Source organism: Anabrus simplex, chromosome 2, assembly GCF_040414725.1.
Source record: "Anabrus simplex isolate iqAnaSimp1 chromosome 2, ASM4041472v1, whole genome shotgun sequence".
NCBI classification, from domain to species: Eukaryota; Metazoa; Arthropoda; class Insecta; order Orthoptera; family Tettigoniidae; genus Anabrus; species Anabrus simplex.
Genome location: NC_090266.1, coordinates 152,734,331 through 152,750,967, shown reverse-complemented (window position 1 = coordinate 152,750,967; position 16,637 = coordinate 152,734,331).

The window sequence follows — 16,637 nt, the reverse complement described above, 5'->3', positions numbered from 1 at the left end:
CTTAATCTTAACTTAATCTGTATTGTAAATAACTTCTCCACGCTCAATAATGTTTCCCGTACGTGATCTTGCAATTATTATCCGTTTGCTAGGCTTTAGTTGAAAATGCCGCATTACAGCTGACAATCAGTGTAGCGAAGCTGACAATATTACCGAATTTGGTTGTATTATTGTTCTTCATTTATGTATGTAGTATCTGCTATTATTTATTTTTTATTTGCTTTCTATTGATCTGGTCATTAATTTCAAGAACCGGAGCAAAAATAACTTTCGTGGACATAATGGCGTTTGCTGCATTTCCACTAGTATATAGAGGCTTATGGATGTGGACATAATGGTACTTGCATCTCTATTTAGTGATTGGACATAAGGGTCTCTGCAGCTGTCCATGATTTTTATCCCACAAAATAAGTAACATATTGTAGAAGGCATTTTGAAGCTGTACTCTAGTGTTAATCAATGCTAAATGATGTGAAGGAGGAAATATTGGTCGTATCTCAATTTTCATTTTTTGTGGACTTAAGACTCTCTGCATCTTGGCAATTCAAATGTCTCCTAGCTTTGTGTATATCGTCTTTTATGATGCCTAGTAACGCTGCTTATTTACCTATAATATGGACTGTGCATTACAAACGAGTCTTTCACGGACGTGATCAAAACACTTGATGTCTATTGAATTCCTCATAAATCTACTCTGATATTTGACAACAACAATAATTCCTGTTATCAACAACGATTTATTAAAGTGAAAGCCATTTTCTTCTCAGTTTGGTCTTAGGAAAAATATAACCTTGAAGTTTTCCAGTCTGCCGAAACTAAGGCAAAGTTCTCTGCGAAACGTAAAGAAATTCTCTTTGTTTTCTTGACACGGCAAAAGCCCCAAAAGCGTATTATCATGTCGACAATATGGTATGTTACTCAGGAGTAGGGTGACCAGACGTTCTCTTTTATCCGGACGTTTTCCGGGGATTTTTCGATGATCCAGACTACTATCTGATCTGTAGTGAACTAAGTATCTCTAGGCCTAGGGTAGAGAAAGTGAAATCTGTCTGCAAACGAATAAGGGTAGAAAATCTCCAGGACGAGGAAATTAGACAGACGTACATGGATATGATTAGTGAGAAGTTTCGAACAGTGGACAGTGAACAGGCTCAGGATATAGAAAGAGAATGGGTGGCATACAGGGATTCTGTAGTAGAAACAGCAAGGGAATGCCTAGGAACAACTGTGTGTAAAGATGGGGAAAGGCGAACATCTTGGTGGAATGATGAAGTGAGAGCAGCTTGTAAACTTAAAAAGAAGGCTTATAAGAAATGGTTCTAAACAAGGGCCGAGGCAGGCAGGGATTTGTACGTAGATGAAAGAAACAGAGCGAAACAAATAGTTGTTGAATCCAAAAAGAAGTCGTGGGAAGATTTTGGTAATAACCTGGAAAGGCTACGTTAAGCAGCAGGGAAACCTTTCTGGACAGTAATAAAGAATCTTAGGAAGGGAGTGGAAAAGGAAATGAACAGTGTTTTGAGTAATTCAGGTGAACTCATAATAGATCCCAGGGAATCACTGGAGAGGTGGAGGGAATATTTTGAACATCTTCTCAATGTAAAAGGAAATCATCCTGGTGGTGTTGCCAACAACCAAGCTCATGGGGAGGAAGAAAATGATGTTGGTGAAATTACGCTTGAGGAAGTGGAAAGGATGGTAAATAAACTCCGTTGTCATAAAGCAGCAGGATTAGATGAAATTAGACCTGAAATGGTTTAGTATAGTGGGAAGGCAGGGATGAAATGGCTCCATAGAGTAGTAAGATTAGAATGGAGTGTTGGTAAGGTACCTTCAGATTGGACAAAAGCAGTCATTGCACTTATCTATAAGCAAGGGAAGAGGAGGGATTGCAACAAATATCGAGGTATCTCATTGATTAGTATACCAGGCAAAGTATTCACTGGCATCTTGGAAGGGAGGGTGCGATCAGTCGTTGAGAGGAAGTTGGATGAAAATCAATGGGGTTTTCAGACCATAGAGAGGCTGTCAGGATCAGATTTTCAGTATGCGCCAGGTAATTGAAAAATGTTACGAGAGGAATAGGCAGTTGTGTTTATGTTTCGTAGATCTAGAGAAAGCATATGACAGGGTACCGAGGGAAAAGATGTTCGCTATAGTGGGGGACTACAGAATTAAAGTTAGATTGTTAAAATCAATCAAAGGCATTTATGTTGACAATTGGGCTTCAGTGAGAATTGATGGTAGAATGCGTTCTTGGTTCAGGGTACTTACAGGGGTTAGACAAGGCTGTAATATTTCGCCTTTGCTGTTCGTAGTTTACATGGATCATCTGCTGAAATGTATAAAATGGCAGGGAAGGATTCAGTTAGGTGGAAATGTAATAAGCAGTCTGGCCTATGCTGACGACTTGGTCTTAATGGCAGATTGTGCCGAAAGCCTGCAGTCTAATATCTTGGAACTTGAAAATAGGTGCAATGAGTATGGTATGAAAATTAGCCTCTCGAAGACTAAATTGATGTCAGTAGGTAAGAAATTAAACAGAATTGAATGTCAGATTGGTGATACAAAGCTAGAACAGGTCGATAATTTCAAGTATTTAGGTTGTGTGTTCTCCCAGGATGGTAATATAATAAGTGAGATTGAATCAAGGTGTCGTAAAGCTAATACAGTGAGGTCGCAGTTGCGATCAACAGTATTCTGTAAGAAGGAAGTCAGCTCCCAGACGAAATTATCTTTACATCGGTCTGTTTTCAGACCAACTTTGCTTTACGGGAGCGAAATAAATAAATCTTATACATCAGTTAGAAGTTACAGACATAAATGTAGCAAGAATGATTGCTGGTAGAAACAGGTGGGAACAATGGTAGGATGGTACTCGGAATAAGGAGATAAAGGCTAAGTTAGGAATGAACTCAATGGATGAAGCTGTACGCATAAACCGGCTTCGGTGGTGGGGTCATGTTAGGCGAGTGGAGGAGGATAGGTTACCTAGGAGGATAGTGGACTCTGTTATGGAGGGTAAGAGAAGTAGAGGTAGACCAAGACGACGACGGTTAGACTCAGTTTCTAACGATTTAAAGATAAGAGGTATAGAACTAAATGAGGCCACAACACTAGTTGCAAATCGAGGATTGTGGCTTCGTTTAGTAAATTCACAGAGGCTTGCAGACTGAACGCTGAAAGGCTTAACAGTCTATAATGATAAGGTATGTATGTACGTACTCCTTTTTAGACCACTGTCTGGGATCCGGGTGGATTACTTAATAAACCCGAAATATCCTCCATTTTTATTGAATCTGTTTATTTTGGGGTAATCTGTTTTACTAATTCGTTTTTACAAGTATTCTTCATCACGTGATGGCATCATCGATATCGTATCGATATATCGAAATGTGATTATGTATATACATTACATGCGATTATTCTATGCATGCATTGTATTGTGGTAATAGACGCTATTTACCAGTCTGTATATTGCATGCTTCTCTCTCAGCAATACACGGTCAGAACACTTGCTATGTTAAAGTGTGACAACAGACAACGTGACAAGCGACAGGACACATCCGGGATTTGAATGAAGCCTGGTTTAAATGGTTGCTGCTGAAAAGTGATATTGATTATTGTGATGTTGAAGAATATATCACATATTTGCAAGATAAGTCTAAACCCTTTCAAACTGATTATGTAAAATACTTCGATCAGTTGTGCAATCTCCAGCGATTCCTTAATGAGAGTAGTAATGACCATGAATTTCACAAGACAGTATTTCAGTTAACGTAAGTCACTTGATAGTAGCTCAGAGCTATTAAAACTGGCAGAATACTTTTTTTCTCTACAAGGGCACAATGCAAATGTGCGAAGACTACTTTCATTGATCTCAGCACAGTGGACTGATAATAGGAACCGTTTGAAAGTAGAATCTGTTAAAGTTCTGTTAATGGGGTCCGGGTTTATTAAGTAATCCACCCGGACCCCAGATGTGTATTTATTTGTAAGTATATGTTCGACACACCAAAATTCCTAAAGGCAAAAATCTTCAGAAAGGCATCACCAAGGCAAATAAATTAGTTTCATTGTTTAAATTTTGTAAGAATTTACTGTATAATACGAAAATTGATAAATTTTGTTTATGTACGTGAAAATTAGAATACGTAACTTCAGACTCTTAATGGTGGATTTTTGTTTCCTCTTCTTCCCGGCATAGTTTTGTCCTCTCTTGTTTTCTAATTTTATCTGGTCACTCTACTCACGAGTAACTTTCTACAGCTTATCCCAGTCATTTACGGGTTTCCTGAAGCCACCCAGGCTCTTTTTGGTTTTGACCGGATGCCCTTCCTGAAACGAAAATCTCAGCCCAGGAAAGACCGAGATTCAAACCTCAGCCTTCTGGGCGAGATGCAAGCAGCGATGACACTGAGCTAACCACGCTCCGCTGTACGTTACTAGGATTAAGAAAAGTAAATATACAGGTATCCTCAGCGATGGCACGTCGATGTAAAACGAAGCAAGAGCTCGGTTCGTCCTTCCCATTGCGTGGATCTGAAGGGAAACAGTTGCGTTGCCATGTCTTACATTGATGGTTTAAGCAAACTGGCGGACAGGTTATTTCGAGGTTTAGGATTTGGAAATTAGTTAATCATTAAAGGCACGATACGTACAATTCCTTTAAACAATGCAGAATAATTTATAAATTATTGCCCTGTAATATGTTTCGTACGTTTATGCGACTTTTATAGTGCGTAAGTTGTATGAAAGACGTTGTACTAACTTCAACCTTTAATTTTTTTTTTGATTTACGGCGCACCGACACAGATAGGTCTTATGGCGACGATGGGATAGGAAAGGCCTGGGAATTGGAAGGAAGCGGCCGTGGCCTTAATTAAGGTACAGCCCCGGCATTTGCCTGGTGTGAAAATGGGAAACCACGGAAAACCATCTTCAGGGCTGCCGACAGTGGGACTCGAACCCACTATCTCCCGATTACTGGATACTGGCCGCACTTAAGCGACTGCAGCTATCGAGCTCGGTAACCTTTAATTAACTAGAGAACATCTTTAGAATAAAGATACATTTGTATCTTACCTCAGAAGGCAGAGAAAAACGCATTTTAAATATTGCTTTTAGTGTGCAAGAGTTTCAAATTATATCATCAAAAAATAAATAATATTAAACCTTTTTTTGTTATTTGTTTTACGTCGCACCGACACGGATACGTCTTATGGCTACGATGGGACAGAAAAGGTCTAGGAATGGGAAGGAAGCGGCCGTGGCCTTAATTAAGGTACAGCCCCAGCATTTGCCTGGTATGAAAATGGGGAACCACGGAAAACCATCTTCAGGGCTCCCGACAGTGGGATTCGAACCCACTATCTCCCGGATGCGAGCTCACAGCTGCGCTCCCCTAACTGCAAGGCCAACTCGCCCGGTATTTTTTAAACTACCGTAAACGAAATAAAACAATTCATTATTACCGATATATGATATACCAGGCGGCTCGCGAGCACCATACATTCTACTTATATATGTCCCGCATGCACAAATGAAGAATGAGATGTCTACTAACTGATTTTCACAGGGGAACTACTGCCAACAGGCAGGATACATAAGAATATGACGAGATAACAACCGGAGAGTCGCTCGCAGCATGTTCCTCAGCGCTACCCGTCTAACGCAAGTCCCTTGGATTAGTAAACCTCGTTTACGAGCACAAAGTATTAGGCTGGTGTATGTACTAGTGTACAGCAGCACTACATTTGCTGTCTGCAAATCGACAATGGCTAGTGGTTCAGCGACGACGAATACACAGACATCATTTTAATAACATGTGGAGAATCTGGTGAGAATGCAGCTGAAGCTCCAAACAGACGTCTGCCTTTTTCACACGTATTTCGCCGAACAGTATTAGTTTTTGTTTCTTACAAAAAACTATTTTATAGAGTGGAATGTCTACACGTGTATAAATAAGTTATAAAATTTTCTTTTCTGCACCTTTGGAGTATTTACAAATGCACCCTGTTATGGAACGTGTGCAGTAAAATGACTTCTATTTGATTCACAACATCCACAATACAGCACGTTGTAGCACTCCTTCAAAAACAAGTGGTTAGGCATCCCATGCATCACTAGTGCATGCGGGACAATTGTAAGTAGAAAGTATAGCGCACGCGAGCCGCTTGGTATACTGTATGTATGGCATATAACCCCATGGCACTACAGCCCTGAAGAGCCTTGGACTACCAAGCGACCGCTGCTCAACCCGAAGGCCTGCAGATTAGACGTGTCGTGTGGTCAGCACAACGAATCCTCTCGGCCGTTATTCTTGGCTTGCTAGACCAGGGCCGCTATCTCACCGTTAGTTAGCTCCTCAATTCTAATCACGCAGGCTGAGTGGACTTCGAACCAGCCCTCAGATCCAGGTAAACATCCCTGACCACGCCGGAAATCGAACCCAGGGCCTCCAAGTAACAGGCAGGCACGCTACCCCTACACCACGGGACCGGCATATATGGTATACGTTAACATTAATTTCCGCAAACATTATTTTCAGGGTGAGGAAATCCAAATCCCTCACGTTTGGAGAAGATTTTCCTCAACTGCATGAACAACTGCGGTGTCTTGTTTAGGGGTGGTTATTTCCCTTTAGTTGCCTTCCGATAGTCGCGTAAGGCTGCTTGCCAGGCTTCTTTCCATCTCCAGACGGTTACCAGTTTGCATGGTATTTCATGTCCGATTTGTCCACCCATATACCAACAATTCCGCCTCTGTTGACTTCTGAAAGCCACGGAGTCATGCTAGTTACAGAATAACGTGTCCATCACTAAACGAGGAAAACTTGACGCTGTTTCTGGCAACCCCGCCCACTGCAGCAGGAAAGTAAACCTGAGTTTGCTTACATCGACCTAGCATCGCTGACAATTCCTGTACATTGCACTTCATTTAATTTACTAATTTGGACTTCTTACTCAACACAGGGTTAATTTTCGTATTTAGTATGCTATTTTGCTTTACGTCGCACCGACACAGATATGTCTTATGGCGACGATGGGATAGGAATGGCCTAGGAATTGGAAGGAAGCGGCCGTGGCCTTAATTAAGGTACAGCCCCGGCATTTGAATTAAGTATGAGAATGATCAATGCAGGCTGAAATAAGTAGAAAGAGAACCGTATGGATTGTTCAAATAACTGGCATGTAACTCCCTTTTCCAGGCGCTTGCCAAACTTGTTTTATTTATTTTTTCTCCACGTACTTTTATATCTTTCATTTCAGTTTCAAGTCATTTATCAAAGCAATCTATGTGATTAATTTTATGTTTTCGTTCTACCTAATAGGTATTTGTAGTAGTACATATGACAATAGTTTTCAAAATGACGGGAAACATTGAACATTTTCAGCAAAGAGAAAACAGTATTATTCTTGTGCCGACTTAAACCTTGCAGAAATCTTGGCGCCTGTTGCTTTTTGGCCCTTCCTCACCTGTTGCTCCAGCTATTTCGCATTCACACAGATAGATGGATCTGCAGGCTAAAAGAGGTAAGTGGAACACAAACCGATTGGGGGTTAATTACGAATGTTGCTGATGCATGATAATGGACTAGTGGCGCAACTGTACTACGTTAGATTATTCATGAAGCTAAACTTTCCCTCCCTATCGATCTGTATTGCTGGAGGCATATAATGCGTTCCTATTCTTCCGAGTTTACTTGGATACAAATAGTTTAAAGTAGGTTTATTCTTGGATCGCAGTGTCGAAATTCCTGGACTTCTATTTTATCTAGAAAATGCAACATTTCCAAGATAAAAGTATGAACAAAATATACTTCTGCTTTCGTTGACACGCACTGCATGATTTGATTTAACACAAGTTACAAATGTTTCGCATTTTCTACTTCGATGAATTCATGTTTTAACGGAAGTCTTCGAACCCCACGTAGCAATCCACGAAATTACTACTACGGGAAATAATAACCTATTCCTTCCTTCAAGAGACCCTGTCGAGGCTTTTCAACAAATGCAAATATGAACTTAGGTTTAGTAATGTGAATTTTGACAGCCAATTTTTAAAGTAAATGACAAATTATTTGAAATGCTAGAAGTTCATCATCATCATCATCATCATCATCTGCTTACCCTCCAGGGTCGGCTTTTCCCTCGGACACAGCGAGGGATCCCACCTCTACCGCCTCAAGGGCAGTGTCCTGGAGCTTCAGACTCTTGGTCGGGGATACAACTGGGGAGAATGACCAGTACCTCGCCCAGGCGGCCTCACCTGCTATGCTGAACAGGGGCCTTGTGGAGGGATGGGATGATTGGAAGGGATAGGCAAGGAAGAGGGAAGGAAGCGGCCGTGGCCTTATGTTAGGTACCATCCCGGCATTCGCCTGGAGGAGAAGTGGGAAACCACGGAAAACCACTTCCAGGATGGCTGAGGTGGGAATCGAACCCACCTCTACTCAGTTGACCTCCCGAGGCTGAGTGGACACTGTTCCAGCCCTCATACCACTTTCCAAATTTCGTGGCAGAGCCGGGAATCGAACCCGGGCCTCCGGGGGTGGCAGCTAATCACGCTAACCACTACACCACAGAGGCGGACATGCTAGAAGTTACTAAAATAAAAATTATGGGAAAATCATTTTGAAGTTCCTACGTATCATGCGAGTCTCATTCAGCTACGATAGACAGTTAAGTGGGAACCTAAACCTTTGAACACAGAAAAATGGGATGTATTAAACTATTTTTCCGCAGCACTGGAAACACGCTGTTCCTTAGTAATATGCCTACATAGTTAGAAATCATATAAACCTATGTCATTCATTACATGTCCGACTCGTTGCTGAATGGTCAGCGTACTGGCCTTCGATTCAGAGGGTCGTGGGTTCGATTCCAGGCCGAGTCGGGGATTTTAACCTTAATTCGTTAATTCCAATGGCTCGGGGGCTGGGTGTGCGTGTGGCGTATTCAACATTAGAAATCATCCTAGGTAGGGCCCTCATCTTCAAATACATGCATGTCGCCTAATAGGCCGTCTACTAGAAAAAGACCTGCACCAGGCCTCCCCGGAGGCCATAAGCAATTATTATTATTATTATTATTATTATTATTATTATTATTATTATTCATTACATATAATTATTCAAAATGGCGGTATACCATGGCTACTATTTTGCCGTTTCCCTGATAATTTCCAAACAAATTAATATTTTTCAATTATTCCTTTTTTATCATGATTAGTAATGTTATAGCAACAGCATGTACTAGAATCAGTGACGTCCGTCAAGTATAAATATTTTTTCATGAAGTTATTTTCAAGTAGTCAATTTTTCATTAATTTTCATTTCAAAATATATTTTTTAAACTTAACCAATGATTAACAAATAATTATAGTACCGGTACTTCTCTATGAAATATACAAGCATGCAAAATTTCTTAATATCTTTAAAATATTCAGAGTTACCAGGGAAACTGTTCTGAAAAACAAAACTTACAAGAAACGAGCAACAAACATACCGATAAAGGACTTGCTTGGGTGACGGGGCTTCACGTTTTTTGGTCATACCTCCGAAAGTATTGGAGAATAGTAACAAACAAGTTCAATTGTAAACGAAAAAGAATTGAAAATCGCATTTTTGGTCGGTCAAAGGTGTTGGTCCCCCCTTAATGTCTGTAAACTAAAGGGAAAGTACATCATCTTTTCCTATGCAAGCTTTTGTATCATTTCTCATGCAAGAAAACTGGCCTTCTGTGAAGTACAGTGGAATCTCGATATCTCGAATCACATCGGGAGCTAAATTTTATTTCGAGTTATCGAAATTTCGAGAGATCGAGAATACGGTTTTTTGAGTATGTATAGCATAATTGAATTATGTGTATCTACGGGCTTATACTGAATACATTATTTTCAACAGAATTTAAAAGTATACAAACGAACTCCATTTTACGAAAAAGCAAAGCAAAGTCACCTCCGTACAGGCCATGAAGGTCCTTGGAGGAGTGGAAGGTAAAGGCTTCCACCATTGTTAACCTCGGCACGTGATGGGGAAAAGTGGTTAGCTCTACGCCCGGCCGTTTTTGCCCCCAGGAATTAACCTAATAATTATTTTTCGTGTAGGCTGAGTGAATCTCAGGGCCATATGCACCTCCGGAAGTGGAAATCTCGTTTCTTAAATTTTACGACTTCCTGACGGGGATTCGAACCCACGTCCTTCCGGGCGAGCCGAGCACGCCTTTACCGCCTCTGCCAGGCAGCCCCTACTCTATTTTACGGCATCACTTTAATTATAACTCTTATTATAGTAACTCTTCAGAAGACAGGATATAGTACATACAGTAGTGAAACGTGAAACATCCCTCCGTTAACACCTTTGGAAAAAATCCATTAGTCATCATCATCATCATCATCATCTGTATCTGTTTACCCTCCAAGTTCGGTTTTTCCCTCGGACACAGCGAGGGATCCCACCTCTACCGCCTCAAGGGCAGTGTCCTGGTGCTTCAGACTCTTGGTCGGGGATACAACTGGGGAGAATGACCAGTACCTCTCCCAGGCGGCCTCACCTGCTATGATGAAGAGGGGCCTTGTGGAGGGATGGGAAGATTGGAAGGGATAGGCAAGGAAGCGGCCGTGGCCTTATGTTAGGTACCATCCCGGCATTCGCCTGGAGGAGAAGTGGGAAACCACGGAAAACCACTTCCAGGATGGCTGAGGTGGGAATCGAACCCACCTCTACTCAATTGACCTCCCGAGGCTGAGTTGACCCCGTTCCAGCCCTCATACCACTTTTCAAATTTCGTGGCAGAGCCGGGAATCGAACCCGGGCCTCCGCGGGTGGCAGCTAATCACGCTAACCACTATACCACAGAGGCGGCATTAGTCTCTTCTGTTTTTTTTTACTGTCAACCTTTCCTCCCTTCACGTTGAAACTTCTCGTCAATACAACGCAGCCGAGATTCGTAAATGGAGCTTGTCATCCACGACTTCGGGGGTTGCTTTCGTACGTTACCGTTAATTCACACACCCAAGAAATAGCGAGGCTTCGTCGATTTTCTGATCACGAGAAGTTTTATTTTTTCGGTTCCCGTCATATTAGCTCCCAGCGCCACTGTAACCCCTTCTTGACTTGTTAACTGTTCCTCATAAACCACAAATGCCGTATTGCACAGTTAAAGTTGCACAAGATTCGACTTACAGAGTATGTTTTGCTTCAAGGGAGGAAACGTTTGCTTCGAGAAATAGAGAAATTCGTGTGACCGAATTTCGAGTAATAGAGAAATAAATACACGGGAAGAATAGGACAAACGGCCCGTGAAATTTAATTTGCTTTGAGATAAAGAAAATTCGGGTAATGGAGGTTCGAGGTATCAAGGTTGGACTGTAATTGTAATTGAACCTTTACCGATCACTTGTTGAAAAGGTAATTTGTGATTGAAACTGAGTAAAATATCTCTCAGGTTAGTGTAATTCCTCTCAATTTTTCTTGCACTTTTCCCATCACCGACTAAACTCAAACTCACTTTTGACTCATTATTTGCATGTACTTAATAAGCGACGAAAGAAACTAAGGAGTAAAGGATGAGATGATCTGAAATGGAGACAACACAATCATCCATGATATGCCAAGGCTCGAACCGGCAGCAGACGCATCGCACAATTCAATCCTGCGGACACATCTTCACGATGACAGATGATCGATTAGAAAGAATATGGTGTTTCATTAAATCTAAGACAAGTCCGAGGTGGTTCCAGGAATGCAAAAAGATCAGCGGCAAATCGGTATCACCAACAGAGAAATTAATGACAGACAAATTTAGAAGATTGGTGAACAGCTAACCTAGGTCTTACATGGCATCAAACTCCAGAAGACAGAAATACCTCTACCCGAAGAGCACAAAAGGGTGCTTGTTGATTGACTCAGAAATAATGACAAGAAGTCATAAACGGAATAAGAACAATATCAAAAATAACATTTGAACATGTTTGACTGGATATTAGTGAATTTAAAGCACTACTGAAGGGCTATGAAAGGTTTAATAAACTAAAAGACTGAATCGCAAGTTGCATTAAATCACTGGAAAAAAATAACCTGGGGTAATATCCATGTGAAAAGAAGTAGAGTATTATTCTTCCACAGTCAAATGCGATTTGGGATTATTCTCCGGAGAGGAAGTACGAATAAGAAATATTTTATTTAAATGAGGTTTATGTTTTCGTCGAGTAACGTAGCTGCGACAAAACTAGAACCGTTGTTCGAGGAGTCTGCGGACTTCCATGGGATCGACAACATCCATTATGTACTCAATATTTCGCTTGAATGTGGTTTATATTCATAAGCTCACCTTTCTTCACATACACTAACTTGATCATTCGTTCACTAACTGACGGGTGCCATAATTCCCCTCGCGTTCAAAACCTTAAGTTGCAAGCAATGTATTGTAAACTCTCCCATATTCATCACTTACGGAACCGGAACAAGGTCGGTTCATAAAAAGGAATATCGGATAATCCGAGGAACAAATTATACCATCTTCATCATAACGCAGAAAGAAATGTAAAAACAGAACTTTACATAACGCTACGACTGAAATAAAATTTATCTTTCGTATGCTGAAAGAAACGAAAAAACAGTTCTGTAAGCCTATGGTTATCACCACGCTTGATAAAATATTAATTAATGTTATTTGTTTTTACGTCCCACTAACTACATTTTCGGTTTTCGGGGACGCTGAGGTGCCGGAAATTAGTCCCGTCCTAGTTCTTTTACGTGCGAGTAAATCTATCGACACGAGGCTGACGTATTTGAACACCTACAAATACCACCGGACTGAGCCAGGATCCAACCTGCCAAGTTGGGAGTCAGAGGACCAGCTCCTCAACCGCCCGAGCCACTCAGCCTGGCTGATAAAATATTAAAACCTATCCAAGTGCCTAAACTTACTTTGCAGAAATGAATTCACTTGAATGAATCCGTGATGTTCTTTTATTTCAAATTGATTTTTGTTTCTTTTTTCAAGTATCTTTACATCGCACCGACACACATAGGTCTTATGAGACGATGGGATAGGAAAGGGCTAGGAGTTGGAAGGAAGCGGCCGTGGCCTTAATTAAGGTACGCCCCAGCATTTGCCTGGTGTGATAATGGGAAACCACGGAAAACCATCTTCAGGGCTGTTGACAGTGGGGCTCGAACCCACTATCTCCCGGATGCAAGCTCACAGCTGCGCGCCCCTATTTTTGCGTTTCTTTACCCTCAATACGTCCTTGGGTGTTGCCCCTGGATACTTTTCAACGGATTTCAGCCTGACCTCAAACATTTCCTCGGCCGCAGTATGACTATTCTTTTTTCTTTTGTTTCCTTCTTTATCTGAATTGTCGTCGTCTTCATTAACATCAGCCTGAAGAACAGTGGTAATGATCTGATCATCGGTAAGCTCTTCGTTAGTGACCTGAGTTACGTTTCCTTCAGTTGGCCACTTTTTTCAATCCTCCGAGATCCACGTCCATGGCTGAACGGTCAGTGTAGTGTTCTTCGGTTGAGAAGGCCCCTGATTCGATTTCCTTGGCTCGGGGACAGGATGTTTGTACCACCTCCAACATCCCTGCAACTAATACAACACTATCCTACACTACGCAGTGTCGCACACGCGGCAGATGACACTCATAGGGGGGTCTGCCTTACAAGTTGCACCAGGCTAGAAATAGCCACACGATATTAAAAATTAAAACTACTCGAAGGGCCTTCATGACCTGTACGGATATGACTTCGGTGTGGAATAGGACAAAGTTGTTAATTAGATGGATCTGTCTCATCCTCTGACAGTACGAAAGTGGCTGAAGTCTGAGTTATGCTAGTAACAATATTCCTTATACTGCTAGTCGCTGTGAAGCGTAGTATCAAACAATGGCTTGTAGGGTCAGTCGGTACATATTTCAGTGAGGTAGGCAGACGGATATGTCTTAGTACTTTCTATCTTAGAGAGGAAACATCGGGAACTACTTCAGTTTTCAGAAAAACATTAGAAGTAAAATGCACAAAATAACTTATTGTAAATGTTGACAAATATTTAATGGCAATTTTGTATATACATTCTTTTCGATGTGTTGATAGATTTAACCCGGTCCAGCTCCTTGGCTGAACGGGTCAACGTACCGGCCTTCCTTTCAGAGAGCCCTGGGTTCGATTCCCGACCGGGCCGAGGATTTTAACAGCGTATGGTTAGTTTCTCTGGCTCCACAACTGGGCGTTTCCGTTAGTCATAAAACATTTCTCTTCGTCTATATAAGAGACCACACTACCAGCCACCACAGAAAAACGCAATCTGTCCAATGAGGTTAGTATCAGGAAGGTCAGTCTACATTCGTAGAACTGGGCCAAATCGAAATCAAGTGACGACCCAAAGAAGAATAAGAAGATATATATTTTAACCTGGGTCTGTCCAGCAGGTAATTAGTCGGTCCTACGAGGTGTCCGTGGGTTCTAAAAATGAGAAATCCACAGCTCGTCTGCGAATATTTAAATACATTTTTAAAACACGATGGATTAATTTTGGCGTGTATTCCATTTTTTCTTCAATGTCCCTTGTACAGTACGTACAGAAAAATTAAGCAGGCTTGTGGTTTTTAAGTGACTTGCTATCGTGATCGTAACCATAGGACCACTTCTACGTGGAACCTCGACCAAAAGAGTGTTAAATTTAGTGTGCAATATTCTACCGTAGACCCTCAAAGGCATCTTCTTCAATTAACTGTAAGATTAATGTCACTTTGCTGTTCATGTCTGCTTGTAAAAAAGCTCTGAAAAAATTAGGTATCGTGTCAGAATTCTAATGCTCCTACATTCGATTTCACGGCAACGTAAGGGAGCTGACCGTAGCAGTGTTTACGAGTACTTAACAACTCCATGAACTTACTAAGTGCTCATGAACTCTGATAACCAGTGGCTGTAATGGTGCGAGTATTAGCAAGTAGAAGAAGCTAGGTATGGACGTAGCCTGCACCTCGACTTTCAGCTAGAGTTGTACGAGGAAACCATGGAAAATCACTTCTAAGATGGCTGACATTAGGTTAATAATAATGTTATTTGCTTTACGTCCCACTAACTACTCTATTACGGTTTTCGGAGACGCCGAGGTGTCGGAATTTTGTCCCGCAGGAGTTCTTTACGTACCAGTAAATCTACCGACACGAGGCTGACGTATTTGAGCACCTTCAAATACCACCGGACTGAGCCAGGATCGAACCTGCCACGTTGGTGTCAGAAGGCCAGCGCCTCAACCGTCTGAGCCACTCAACCCGGCACCGACATTAGGATTCGAAGTCATTAAACATCTCACGTGTTCTCATAAGGCTAAGTAAATCCAATTCCAATACTAATATTACGAATGAAATCCTGCATATCAGCACTGTAATACGAACCTCGGCTCTCCCCAAAATACCAGGTCCACAAGATAATACTGATGATGATGATGCTTTTGTTTAAAGGGGCCCAACATCCACGGCCACGAATGGTACGAAATGAGACGAAACTTAACATCAATTTAAAAGTCCAAAAATCATCCACTGACCAGAATTCAAAACGTGATGACGAAGAATGAATGGATGAATATGAATTTAGAACAATCAGTGGATCCGACCCGCAATGCCCACATTTCCAGAAGGTATCTTAAAACAATAGTACTACTCACCAAGGGACTGCTTCTAAAGCACAATCCTGAACCGATGATGCTTGTCGTCTAAAGGGCACCAAAATCCAGGTCATCGGCCCCTCATAATGGTACTTATCGCTAGTAAAGTGGAACCATGGTATTTGGCATGTTGCGATATTAATCAAAGATAGCGTACACTCGCGGTATTCCACACATTATGGTACTACTCACAGGTAATTAAATACGCACATGTAACGCAGATCTATGGTGTTTCTCACATTGCGGCGCCACTTAAAGGCAACGGAAACGTATGGTGTTCCTCACATAGGTGTACTAATCACAGGGACTCTTACTATCCCGTGGTGTTCTTCATATAGTGGGTACTAATTATAGTCAACGCAAACCCACGGTGTCTCATACTGTGGTACTAATTACAGGCAACTTAAGCCCGTGGTGTTCCACATGTAGTGGTACTAATCACGGGTACTGTAAAACCCATCCTGATTCACACTCTGTTGCTACTAATCACAAACCGAATGTGTACCTAACATAGTGGTACTTTTCGCAAGTACAGGCGACCCATGGTGTTCCCCGCGTGATGGTACTAATTAAAAGTAGTCTCATGGTTCTAATTTGATCATGCCTTGGTCGCCCCTTTAAATTGCCTCTTACGACAGGCAGTGGATACCGTGGGTGTATTCTACGTCTGCGTCCCCCACCCACAGGGGTTGTGTGTTTGGTCCGCGAGAGCTATTTTATTTCGCTCAAGTCCGCCGGCAAGCCGGTTAGGTCTCCCCTATCCGCCACCTGGGACGCGCCACGTGGGAGTATCACCTGTCCTCCTGCTACGCCAGCGGAGTAGGTCCGTGGAACAAGATAATAGAAGAACATTTTCTGGCCTGCAAGTAGTCGTCCAATTGGTTTCACCGGATACTGCGCCCAGCATTGTCTAGGACATCTCTCTCCGAAGGTTTCACCTGGAAATCAAGCTAATCA